Source organism: Emys orbicularis, chromosome 9 (genome assembly GCF_028017835.1).
Source record: "Emys orbicularis isolate rEmyOrb1 chromosome 9, rEmyOrb1.hap1, whole genome shotgun sequence".
Taxonomy (NCBI): Eukaryota; Metazoa; Chordata; order Testudines; family Emydidae; genus Emys; species Emys orbicularis.
The window spans coordinates 46,570,896-46,584,122 of NC_088691.1; the positions used below are offsets into that span (position 1 = coordinate 46,570,896).

Sequence of the window (13,227 nt, forward strand, 5' to 3'; positions counted from 1 at the left end):
GAGGGGACAAGGAGCAGGATGGGTTGGGGATTCTGAGAGTGGCGGGCAGTCGGGGGGCAGTGGATGTGGATGGGGGTCGGATAGGGGGCAGGGCCAGGCTGTTTGGGAGGCACAGCCTTCCCTACTCTAAAGCTCATCAGCAGTTTGAGGCTTGCAGAAGAGCCAAGCTGTTAACTTTTCCATTAGGGCTGCCATCCCTTTCACTTCTCAAATGTCAAATTAATTTCAGTGCCATAGGGAGATTCATGTCAGGGGAGGGTAGCTTCATTTAAAATTAGCCACTGGGGGAGGGATCATATGAGAAGAGCAATATCCTACACCACCTACCTCCTTCCCAACCCTAGCAAGGGAGACCCCCCCTCCCCTGCATTCCCTGAGGCTTCAGAGGGGTTAATTCAGTGTTTCTCAAACTTTTGTACTGGTGACCCCTTTCACATAGCAAACCTCTGAGTGCGACCCCCCCTTATAAGTTAAAAACACTTTTTTATATATTTAACACTATTATAAATGCTGGAGGCAAAGTGGGGTTTGAGGTGGAGGCTGGCAGCTCGCGACCCCCAGTAATAACGTCATGACCCCCTGAGGGGTCCCGACCCCCAGTTTGAGACCCCCTGGGTTAATTTAATTTTAGCACCCTGTGTCCATTCACATGCATGTGCTATTTTGAGCATTTCAGTTTTTACAACATAGGCTCATCCCAGATTCTGGAACAAGCTCAAATGCTCAGTTCGTGGAGTATGTACATAAGCTATACTAAAGACAAACCCACAGTAACCGTCTCCAGTTTGTGAGGGACCCCATGGAGCCAGTCTCTAGGAAACAGATAAATGCATGGAGGTTAAGTCCATTAATGGCTATTAGCCAGGATGGGTAAGGAATGGTGTCCCTAGCCTCTGTTTGTCAGAGGGTGGATGGAGATGGATGGCAGGAGAGAGATCACTTGATCATTAACTGTTAGGTTCACTCCCTCTGGGGCACTTGGCATTGGCCATTGTCGGTAGACAGGATACTAGGCTGGATGGACCTTTGGTCTGACCGAGTATGGCCGTTCTTATGTTCTAGCCTAAATGAACCCAAAGTTATGGAGACAGATATGAGTCAAGGAAGCCAGCAGAGTATCAGAAACCTGGAAAAATCTCTGACTGGATGGGCTCAGGCGTTTGGTCACAAGCTGAAGTGGTTCAAAAGTTTTGGATTTTTTTTTAAAGCAGAATTTGTTTATTGTTTCTTTAAACAATCAAACATAGCAAGCAGCAAATATTTGGCCACACACTTCTGAAACCCCAAACCATATTCAGGTTTTGGCAGACTAATTTCAGCTTTTCAATTAAAAAAAAACACAACAAATTTTGAAGGAAAGCAGACATTGTCCGTGATTTTTTCTGCTTTTTAAAAACCCCTAGTTTTCGATCCAAAAAAAGTTTTGACGGAAAATATTTGTCCAACCCTTTTAATGAGCTTTAGTGCCTTTTAGCACTAGCTGATGCTGAGAACCAGTGATACCTTGTAAAGAAGTTTTCTCAAAACTGTGTTTGTGCCGAGATGCGGAAGGTTTATTTTTCCCAGGGCCGCCCATGGGGGAGGGGGTGGGGGGGGAAGTGGGGCAATTTGCCCCGGGCCCCACAGGGGCCCCCACGAGAATATAGTATTGTATAGTATTGCAATTTTTTTTTATGGAAGGGGCCCCCAAAATTGCTTTGCCCCAGGCCCCCTGAATCCTCTGGGCGGCCCTGGGACTGAGTGGACTTGTAGGCTCTACAGTTTTACATTGCATTCAAAAACAAAGTCATTATTTTTTGTACGTAATTCTTCATTTGTAAGTTCAACTTTCATGATATAGAGGTTGCACTACAGTACTTGTAATGGGAGAACTGAAAAAATACTATTTATTTTATCATTTTTACATTGCAAATGTTTGTAATCAAAAATAAATAAAAAGTGAGCACTGTACACTTTGTATTCTGTATTGTAATTGAAATCTATATATTTGAAAATGTAGAAAACATCAAAAAATATTTAAATGGTATTCTATTATTGTTTAACAGCATGATTAATCACGCAATTAATGTTTTTAATGTGTGATTAATTTTTTTAAAATCACTTGATAGCCCTACTTGGAAGAAAACAAAATCATCACTGATAAAGTTTTCAGATGAGACAAAAATTGGGAGAGCAATAAACAAAGACAAGGACAGGTCACTGATTCAGAGAGAGCGGGATCACTAGGTAAACTAGATGCGAGCAAACAATGTGCATTTTAATACAGCTAAATGTAGATGTATACATCTAGGAACAAAGAATGCAGGCCACACTTACAGGCTCGGGGACTCTATCCTGGGAATCAGTGACTCTGAAAAAGATTTGGGGACTGTGGTGGATAATCAGCTGAACAGGAGCACTCAATGTGATACTGTGGCCAAAAAAGCTAATGTAATCCTGGGATGCATAAACAGGGGAATCTAGAGTAGGACTAGAGAGGTTATTTTACCTCCCTATTTGGCATTGGTGCAACTACTGCTGGAATACTGTGTCCAGTTCTGGAGCCCACAATTAAAGAAGGATGTTGATAAAATGCAGAAGCTTCAGAGAAGAGCCATGAAAACAATTAAAGGATCAGAAAACCTGCCTCATAGTGACAGACTCAAAGAGCTCAATCTTTTTAGTTTGACAAAGAAAAGGTGAAGGGGTGACTGGATCACAGTCTACAAGTATCTACCTGGGAAACATATTTAATAATGGGCTCTTCAGTCTAGCAGAGAAAGGTCTAACACAGGGATCGGCAACCTATGGCACGAGACCCAGCAGGGTAAGCACCCTGGTGGGCCGGGCCGATTTGTTTACCTGCTGCATCCGCAGATTCAGGCAATCGTGGCTCCCACTGGCCACGGTTCGCCGCTCCAGGCCAATGGGGGCGGTGGGAAGCAGCGGCCAGCACATCCCTCGGCTCACGCCACTTCCCACAGCCCCTATTGGCCTGGAGTGGCGAACCGCGGCCAGTGGGAGCCGCGATTGCCTGAACCTGTGGACACGGCAGGTAAACAAGCCGGCCCGGCCCTCCAGGGTGCTTACCCTGGCGAGCCGCATGCCAAAGGTTGCCGATCCCTGGTCTAACACAATTCAATGGCTAGAAATGTAAGCTAGACAAATTCAGACTGGAAATAAGATGTAAATTTTAACAGTGAGAGTAATTAATCCTAGGAATAATTTATCAAGTGTGTGACAAAGTTCCTCCTCTATCTTGGTGGGTCCTGCGCTTATTGGCGGATTTTCTTGCCTCAGAGATTCACCATGTGGGTTGAGGAACAGCCCAGAGACCTTCCCCTCTGGGAGAAGCCGCAGTCCAGGTCAATTGGGAGGTTTGGGGGGAACCCGGGCCCGCCCTCTACTCCGGGTTCCAGCCCAGGACCCTGTGGACTCCAGCTGTCTATAGTGCCTCCTGTAACAGCTGCATGACAGCTACAATTCCCTGGGCTACTTCCCCATGGCCTCCTCCAAACACCTTCCTTATTCTCACCACAGGACCTTCCTCCTGGTGTCTGATAACGCTTGTGCTCCTCCGTCCTCCAGCAGCACACCCTCTCACTCTCAGCTCCTTGTGCCTCTTGCTCCCAGCTCCTCACACTCCCACCACAAACTGAAGTGAGCTCCTTTATAAAACCCCGGTGCCCTGATTAGCCTGCCTTAATTGATTCTAGCAGCTTCTTCTTAATTGGCTCCAGGTGTCCTAATTAGCCTGCCTGCCTTAACTGGTTCTAGCAGGTTCCTGATTACACTAGTGCAGCCCCTGCTCTGGTCACTCAGGGAACAGAAAACTACTCATCCAGTGACCAGTATATTTGCCCTCTCCAAGACTCCTGTACCCCACTGGTCTGGGTCTGTCACATATCCCTCCCCCCTGCTCAACGCCAAGGGGTTGGGCAGCTTGGGACGCCAGACAGTGCACACGTCACAAGCCATCGGCGTTGCCATGACGGCTCCCTGCTCTGTGTTGCACACGGAACTGGAAAGGTTGGAGGGATAAGAACCATCTGGTCACCCTTGTGTTCTTCTCCTTGTTCCGCTGCATCCATTGAAGAGGGGCATGGTCGGTCACGAGGACAAATCTGCGCCCGAGCAGGTAGTAGCGCAATGTTTCCATGGCCCATTTTACAGCGAGGCATTCTCTCTCCACCACTGCATATTTTTGTTCCCTTGTAAGGAGTTTCCGACTGAGGTATAGAATTGGGTTTTCCTCCTCCCCGACCATCTGTGATAGAACGGCCTCCAACCCTACTTCCGATGCATCCGTCTGCAGGATAAACTCCTTGGTGAAATCAGGGGCTATCAATACGGGGTTACTGCAGAGGGTAGTCCGTAGGTCTGTGAATGCTTCCTCTGCTGCGTCAGACCATCTCACCAGATCAGGTCCACGGGCTTTCACTAGGTCAGTCAGGGGGCTTGCCCTTGTGGCAAAGTGGGGGATAAATCGTCGGTAATACCCCACCACACCTAGGAACGCCCGGACTTGTTTCTTGTGACTTGGTCGGGGCCAATTTTGGATGGCCTCTAACTTGTTCACTTGGGGTTTTACCAAACCTTTTCCCACAATGTAGCCAAGATATTTGGCCTCTGTAAACCCTACAGCGCACTTGGCAGGGTTTGCTGTAAGGCCAGCTCGCCTGAAGGTATCGAGGACTGCCTCCACCTTCTCCAGGTGGGTTTCCCAGTCTGGGGTATGAATGACCACATCGTCCAAGTAGGCAGCAGCATAACTGTTATGCGGGCATAATAGCTTGTTCATGAGGCGCTGGAAGATAGCTGGGGTCCCATGTAGTCCAAAAGGGAGGACAGTATATTGAAAAAGACCCTCTGCTGTAGAGAACGCAGTATTTTCCTTTGCATCTTCTGCAAGGGGAATCTGCCAGTACCCCTTTGTCAAGTCTAGGGTAGTCAAGTACCGGGCATTACCCAGACGGTCCACTAGCTCATCTATGCGAGGTATGGGGTACGCGTCGAACTGGGATACTTCGTTTAGTCGCCGGAAGTCGTTGCAAAATCTTGTGGTGCCATCAGGTTTGGGCACCAGCACGATTGGGCTGGACCACTGACTGTGGGATTCTTCGATGAACCCCAACTCCAGCATTTTTTTTTACTTCTGCTTTTATTTCCTCCCTTTTTGTTGCTGGCACCCGATAGGGCCTCACTGTTACTCTGGCCCCAGGGTTCGTGACGATGTGGTGATATGTCTCGGTTGTTCGACCCGGTTTTGTCGAGAACACATCTTGGTTCCGGAAGATCATCTCAGACACCTCATTCTTCTGGTCTGGTGTTAAATCGGGAGACACTCTCACCTGTTTGGAAGGCTTGTTTTCCTGGGTTAGGTCTTTTTGGACCGTTGTGCATGCCTCGTTTTCAGAAGGTTAATGTGATAAATCTGTTCTTGTTTTCTGCGTCCTGGCTGCCGCACCTTGTAGGTTACTTCCCCCATGGGTTCAACCACCTCATAGGGCCCCTGCTATTGGGCCAGAAGCTTGCTTTCTGCCGTGGGTACCAACACCATAACCCGATCCCCTGGTTGGAACTGTCGCACTTTTGCCTGGCGATTGTAATGGGTTCACTGGGCCTCCTGTGCCTTCTCCAAATGTTCCCGTACAATAGGGGTAACCCGGGCTATCCGGTCTCGCATCTGCATTACATGCTCTATTATATTTCTCCCCTCATTGGGTTCCTCTTCCCAGATCTCTTTGGCGATATCTAGTATGCCACGGGGGGGACGCCCGTCTAATAACTAAAACCCAGTTGAGGCCTGTGGTACCTCCCGGATAGCGAACATAAGGTAGGGTAGTAGGGTGTCCCAATCCTTCCCATCCTGACTTACCACCTTCCTTATCATAGCCTTGAGGGTTCGGTTAAACCTTTCTACCAACCCATCAGTCTGTGGATGATAGACCGAAGTTCTCAGGGTATGTATATGGAGCAGCATACAGAGGTCCTTCATTAGCTTCGACATAAATGGGGTTCCTTGGTCGGTTAATATCTCCTTCGGTAGCCCCATTCGGGCAAAGATCCCCACCAGCTCTTTGGCTATAGTTTTAGACGCCGTGTTCCGCAGGGGGACGGCTGCTGGGTAGCGAGTAGCATAGTCCAAAACAACAAGTATATATTGGTGGCCCCGAGCCGTCTTCTCCAGGGGTCCCACTAGGTCCATGGCTATTCGCTCAAAGGGGACCTCTATGATGGGAAGGGGTACTAAAGGTGCCCTCAAGTGGGGACGGGGACTGTGCAGCTGACACTCCGGGCAGGAGGCACAGTACCTCCGCACTTCTTCATGTACTCCAGGCCAGAAGAACAGCCGTAGGACTCGTGCCAGGGTCTTCTCTACCCCCAAATGCCCCCCAAAAAGATGACTATGAGCCAGACTTAATACAGCGTTCTGGTGTTTTTGAGGTACTAGGATCTGCTGTACCTTCTGCCCCTGTACTGGTGCAACCCGGTATAAGAGATCCTTCTTCATTATGAAGTAGGGTCCTGGTCCCTGGGTTTTTCCTTCCATGGGGACCCCATCTATTTCAGTCACCTCCTTCCTAATGTTGTCATACCTTGGGTCTTCTGCCTGGTCCCGTCCAAAATTTCCTCTCCCGGGGCTAATCTGCACAAGATCTAGGGGCCCAGTCTCTGTTGCCTCTACTGGTTCAGAAGCATTAGGGTGGGGGTCAGACTCAGGTGCTTCTCCCTCCTGTGTGGCCTCCTTTTCAGCTGCGCGGGTCCGCCTACCTACAAGAGCGACCCTCTGGCTTTGGGTCAGTATTTGGGTTCCCAAGGCCTTAGCTGCCCTTCTTTCCCTTTTTGTCTTTCTACCCTGTCTGGGAGTGGAGAACAAATCTGGGGATATTTCAGAGAAGATTGGGGGTTGACAGTCTGCTGTGGATGCTTCATCAATTTTAGGGTCCCCATCTTTCTCCAATCCCCCTACTGGGAGTAAGTTTACAAACCCTCATAAGGAAGTCCCTCCCTATGAGCACCGGGTATGGGAGTTTAGGGACTACACCTGCTGCTACCTCAGTAGTGTTCCCTTGGATCTCGATTTTTACTGGGATGGTGGGGTAGTAACTAACTGTCCCATGGACGCATATTATCCCTGTACGTTTAGCCTGCAGCAGCTGACTATGCTTCACGAGCTTCCCTGAGATAAGCGTTATAGCACTCCCCGAATCAACCAGTGCCATGGTCCCTACCCCATTTAGTTTCACTGGCCTGGTATACATATGTGGGGTTAGTGAGACCCCTACAACGTGGATTAGGGAGCATGGATCAGCGCAGTTCCTCAGGTTATACTGCATAGGCTCCTCAGCATTGGGACACTGTGCAGCTATGTGTCCCCACTCCCCGCAGGCATAACATCTGTATGGAGCCCTAGGCATTCCCCGGTCTCTTGGTTTGGGCAGTCTAACATCACGATCCTCTTCTCCCTCAGTGCTCCGACTCTTTGTGGCCTCTAATGGGCCTTCAGCCTCTCTCTTTTTCCACCTGGGCCCTCCTGGTGGCCCAGTCACCCGAACTTTAGGGCTTGGTGCTGCTAGTTTACGGTGCCTCTTCCTTAACTGGTCGGGTCAGCTCCCTCGCTGTCCTTCGCCTCTCTACCAGGGCGACAACCTCATTATAGGTGGAGGGTTCGTTCTGGCTTACCCAGGCACGAAGGTCTGGTGGTAGTCCCCTCATGTATCGGTCGATGACCAGAACCGCTAGTATCTCTTCCGGACTCCGGGACTCTGTTTGCAACCACTTTCGTGCGAGATGGATGAGGTCATACAATTGGGACCGCGGGGTTTTGTCTTCCTGGTACCTCCAACCGTGATACTGCTGGGCCTGCACTGCTGTCGTTACCCCAGATCTGGCCAGGATCTCTGCTTTCAGCTGGGGGTAGTCTGCCGCAGCCTCTTCAAGCAGATCATGGTAGGCCTTCTGGGCCTCCCCACACAGGAATGGGGCAAGGATGCCAGACCACCGATCTCGAGGCCAGGCCTCCCGTAGGGCTGTCCTCTCAAAGGCCAGAAGGTATGCCTCTACATCATCCTCCCGTGTCATTTTCTGCAGCCAATGGCTGGCCCGTATGAGCCGCATCCCATCATGGCCGCGATTCAGCTCTGTAAGGGACTTTACCTGGTTTACCAGTTCCCGCAACATAGCTCGGTCTTGAGCAGCCTGGTCCATCAGCAGGCGATTAGTCTCTTGCTGCAGCCGCACTGCCTCCTGTTGGGCGGCTGCCTGGACACGGGTAGCCTCCTGCTGGGCTGCCGTAGCTTGTATCAGTGCCCACACTACGTCATCCATTGTGGTGAAAAAAAATAAACCCTCTCCCTTTTTTTTTTGTTTTTTGTTTAAATCACCCTCCTTCTTCCGCCGCGCTGTGCACCCCAAGATCCCACCCCTGACACCAGTGTGACAAAGTTCCTCCTCTATCTTGGTGGGTCCTGCGCTTATTGGCGGATTTTCTTGCCTCAGAGATTCACCATGTGGGTTGGGGAACAGCCCAGAGACCTTCCCCTCTGGGAGAAGCCGCAGTCCAGGTCAATTGGGAGGTTTGGGGGGAACCCGGGCCCGCCCTCTACTCCGGGTTCCAGCCCAGGACCCTGTGGACTGCAGCTGTCTATAGTGCCTCCTGTAACAGCTGCATGATAGCTACAACTCCCTGGGCTACTTCCCCATGGCCTCCTCCAAACACCTTCCTTATTCTCACCACAGGACCTTCCTCCTGGTGTCTGATAACGCTTGTGCTCCTTAGTCCTCCAGCAGCACACCCTCTCACTCTCAGCTCCTTGCGCCTCTTGCTCCCAGCTCCTCACACTCCCACCACAAACTGAAGTGAGCTCCTTTTTAAAACCCAGGTGCCCTGATTAGCCTGCCTTAATTGATTCTAGCAGCTTCTTCTTAATTGGCTCCAGGTGTCCTAATTAGCCAGCCTGCCTTAACTGGTTCTAGCAGGTTCCTGATTACTCTAGTGCAGCCCCTGCTCTGGTCACTCAGGGAACAGAAAACTACTCATCCAGTGACCAGTATATTTGCCCTCTACCAGACTCCTGTACCCCACTGGTCTGGGTCTGTCACAAGTGTCATTGTGGATTCTGCATTGCTGTCCCTTTTAAAATCAAGATTGGGTGTTTTTTCTAAGAGATCTGCTCTAGAAATTGTTTTGGGGAAGGTCTCTGACCTGTGTTATACAGGAGGTCAGACTAGATGATCACAATGGTCCTTTGGACCTTGGAATCAATGAATCTGGCCTCCTGCATAATCCTGGTCATAGACATTAATTCACTGATTCCTGTAGTGGATGGACTTATTCTTCCCAACTATGTAAGTCAACCCTATCAAGCTCAATAATTTTGGGGCACTTAAAACATACCAGGCCAAATTCAGCCCAGGTGTAAGAATGCACCAATGTACTTGGCCTATGAACCAAATCCTGAAGCCAACAGAGTTACTAGGGATTTACACTGGTGTAACTGAACACAGAATTTGGCCCTTTGGGACCATCGACTTCAGTGTGGCTGCACTAGAACTGGGAGAAATTTTTTGGTCGAATAGTAAATTCACCAAAAAAATGCAGCTTTGTGGTGACCAAATCTTGATTTAAAGACTTCAATTTACAGAGAATCCACCATTTACTCTAGTTCAAACCAGCAAGTAACCTGGACCCCATGCTGCAGAGGAAGCAAAAACCCACCATGGTCTCTCCCAATCTGACCTGGGGGGAAATTCCTTCCTGACCCCAAATACAGCAACCTCTTAAACCCTGAGCATGTAGGTGAGACCTGTTAGGAGAATGTGAAATAAAGAGGGTAGAGACTAAACAATAATAATCTTGCTTCTGGCCTTGCTTTTAGTTTAAACAGGCTGAATAAGCAAGCAAGAGAATGTAAGTGAAAGCACAAGGCTGCACCCCCACTCCCACCCCAAGCGGGTAGCCTTGCCTTTCAGTAACAAGAGAAGATAAGGAGCTCATCGAGCAGCGGGAGGGTATATAGGTGAGACGGAAAGTCTGCAAGAAAGTGACCATGGCCAAAAGAAACCCTGCTTCTTACCCCTCTGTCAGGGTTCCCTCCCCACTCTGAACTCTGGGGTACAGATGTGGGGACCCGCATGAAAGACCCCCTAAGCTTATATTCCACCAGCTTAGGTTAAAAACTTCCCCAAGGCAGAAATTCCTTTCCTTGTCCTTGGACAGTATTGCTGCCACCATCAAGTGATTTAAACAAACATTCAGGGAGGGGCCATGTGGAGCCCTATATCCCTCAAAAAATCCCCCCAAGCCCCTTCACTCCCTTTCCTGGGGAGGCTTGAGAATAATATACCAAGCAATAGGTTAACAAAGTGAGCACATACCAAATCCCTGGTTTTTAGGACACTGAAAATCAATCAGGTTTTTAAAAGAAGAATTTTATTTAAAAATAAGTAAAAGAATCACACCTGCAAAATCAGTATGGAAGATAACTTTACAGAGTAAATAAAAACATTTAAAACCCAGAGGATTCCCCTCTGATTCTGCTTCCCAGTGACAAAACAGGAATAAAATTACCTTTTAGTATAAGGAAAATTCACAAGCTAATACAAAAGATAATCTAATGCATTTCCTTGCTATTATTTACAATTTCTGTGATTTTAGATGTATCATTTCAGGATCTTTTTAGGAGATTTTTTTTCTGCCCTGGTCCCTCTCTCTGTCTCAAGAGCAAACACACACACAAGAGAACAAACAAAGCCTTCCCCCCAGATTTGAAAATATCTTCTTTCCCCATTGGTCCTTCTGATCAGGTGCCAACTAGGTTAATTGAACTGATTAACCCCTTACAGGTAAGTGATTCTGTACCTTTGGCCAAGAGGTATTTTATATTACTGCGTACATAAAGGTTGTTACCCTTCCCTTTATATCTATGACACTCTCCCATCAGGTACAAAAGAGGTAGTCTCATCGCCCCTAGACTCAAGACCTTCCAGAATGGAACACACCCATATATTGGAAGGGGTGGTACCAAGGGAGGGGCACTACAAATGTAATTAAGTTTGCCAAGAAGGTGGGGGGAAGAGGGAGCTCCGTTGGCGTGCAAAGCTAGGGGTTAGGAGAAGAAGGGGGTTCTATCAGCATATAGAACTGTAGTTGGGGGAGGGGAAGAGGAAAACTCTATCAGCGTATAGAGATAGCCCGACTGGTGTGAAGGGCTACAGAATATGCTTGCTTGCTTAGCCCCAATAAACCCATTGAATTGCCTGCAGACTGGACTCTGGACTGTTATTTTCCAGTGAACTGTGTCTGGGAACTGAGAAGGAGGAGGGAGATGCACTCCCGCCAACAAGACCCACCAACCAGACACCTGGGAAAAAATTATCTGTAGTAACTCAGAGTCCTCCCCATCTAGTGTCCCATCTCCAGCTGTTGGAGTGCCTACATTAGCAAGATTTGACCCAGTGAGCACATATTATTATTATATTTGCTGTAATAAGTTATTCAGGAACCAGAACCATAAGTTATTTTTAAAAAACCCTTAAACGGCAAGATTCAAAGAGGGATTGGACATTTATACATATAACAAGACTATGCAAACATCAGAATTAATGATAAGAACAAGACTATTGGAAGAGATATAAAACTTCCTGCTTCAGGCCTTAAGACAATCTCTAACTAACTACACCTCTACCTTGATATAACACTGTCCTCGGGAGCCAAAAAATCTTACCGCATTATAGGTGAAACCGCGTTATATTGAACTTGCTTTGATCCACCTGAGTGCGCAGCCCCGCTCCCCCCCCCCCCCCCGGAGCACTGCTTTACTGCGTTATATCCAAATTCGTGTTATATCAGGTCGCGTTATATCGAGGTAGCGGTGTATTAGGGATCAGGAAGAGATCTTCGTGGGGGACAGATTATCACCCAACTGCCTACTACAGAGTTTCTTGCACCATCCTCTGAAGCAGGGTGGATTTGATTTAAATCAAAGTGATTTAAATCATGATTTAAATCACTAGTCAGGAAGACTCGATTTAATCATGGATTTCTACATAAAAGTGCATTCTTGTTGGTTGTTATAACCTTAATACATATTCTTCACAACTCAGAGATAGATGTAGGTTTCATTTTTAGAAGGTACACACTATACATTTTTAAGTGATTTATTTTGAAAACTTTTCAGATTAGTTTTACAGCTATATCAGAAAATGAATGATTGTTTGGTTATTTCATTTACCAAAGGTAATTGAAGCAGATATTTATGAAGTCACTGGGAGGTGAACTATCCCCAATTCAACAGGTTAATCATTAATATTTGGAGGATTTTCTTGCTATGCTGTATTAGGAGGAGAACATCACCAGACAGACATTTAAATTGTTTTATTTAACTAAACAACAATGTTATGTATTCTGGATTTTTTTCTTCAACAGCAAACATATAATATTTTAACAAAACAAGCATATGAATTTTTGAATTTAGTTAAACATTCAAGTTTTTTAAAATTAGGTTTGTTTTTGTTAAAATTGTTTTTAACTAAAATACTTAAATGAAATATTTTTTAAAAAAACAAACAAAAATTAAATCAACTATGTCAGCCAGGAAACATGAGAAACTTAAAATATTGGCTTCTGTAGCTAACTCAGTTGTCTTCACCTTCATTTTCCTGTTTGTTTATAATCTGGAAAAGAAAAACAAGCTTTCCTGCTTTTTCAGGTCCCAAACGATTTCTCAATTTGGAGTGAATTAATCCAAAGGAAGAAAATATTCTTTCTACACCGGCAGAAGAAGCTACTGCTGTTAAAAGTGAGATTATCACTTCAACAGTCTCTGAATCCAAGTGCTTAAGTGACTTCCACCAGTTCACTGGTGTGACTTTCTTTAAAACATCATCAGCAAACATATATTTCTTGAATGGTTCTGTCATGGAGTGTGGGGGCAGTCAGGGCCCTGCCCCAATTCCTGCGATTCACCGTGACTCTCAGCCAGCCAGTTAAACGGAAGGTTTATTGGACGACAAGAACACAGTCCCAAACAGAGCTTGTAGGTACAACCAGGACCCTTCAATCAAGTCCCAAGGGGGGGGGGGCAGGGAGCTTAGACCCCAGCTTTGGTCCATTTCCCCAGCCAGCTCCAAACTGAAAAATCCCCTCCAGCAGTCTCACCCCGCCTCCCCCCGGCTCCTCCTCCAGCCTTTGTCCAGTTTCCCGGGCAAAAGGTGTCACCTGGCCCCAATCCTGTCCTGGGCTCA

General features: G+C 47.3%; 1 protein-coding gene across 1 annotated transcript in view; it reads right to left on the minus strand.

Annotated features, from left to right (window-relative positions):
• LOC135884072 (protein eva-1 homolog C-like) overlaps positions 1 to 13,227 on the minus strand; it is a 57,960-nt gene that overhangs the window by 40,403 nt on the left and 4,330 nt on the right. The window lies entirely within an intron of this gene.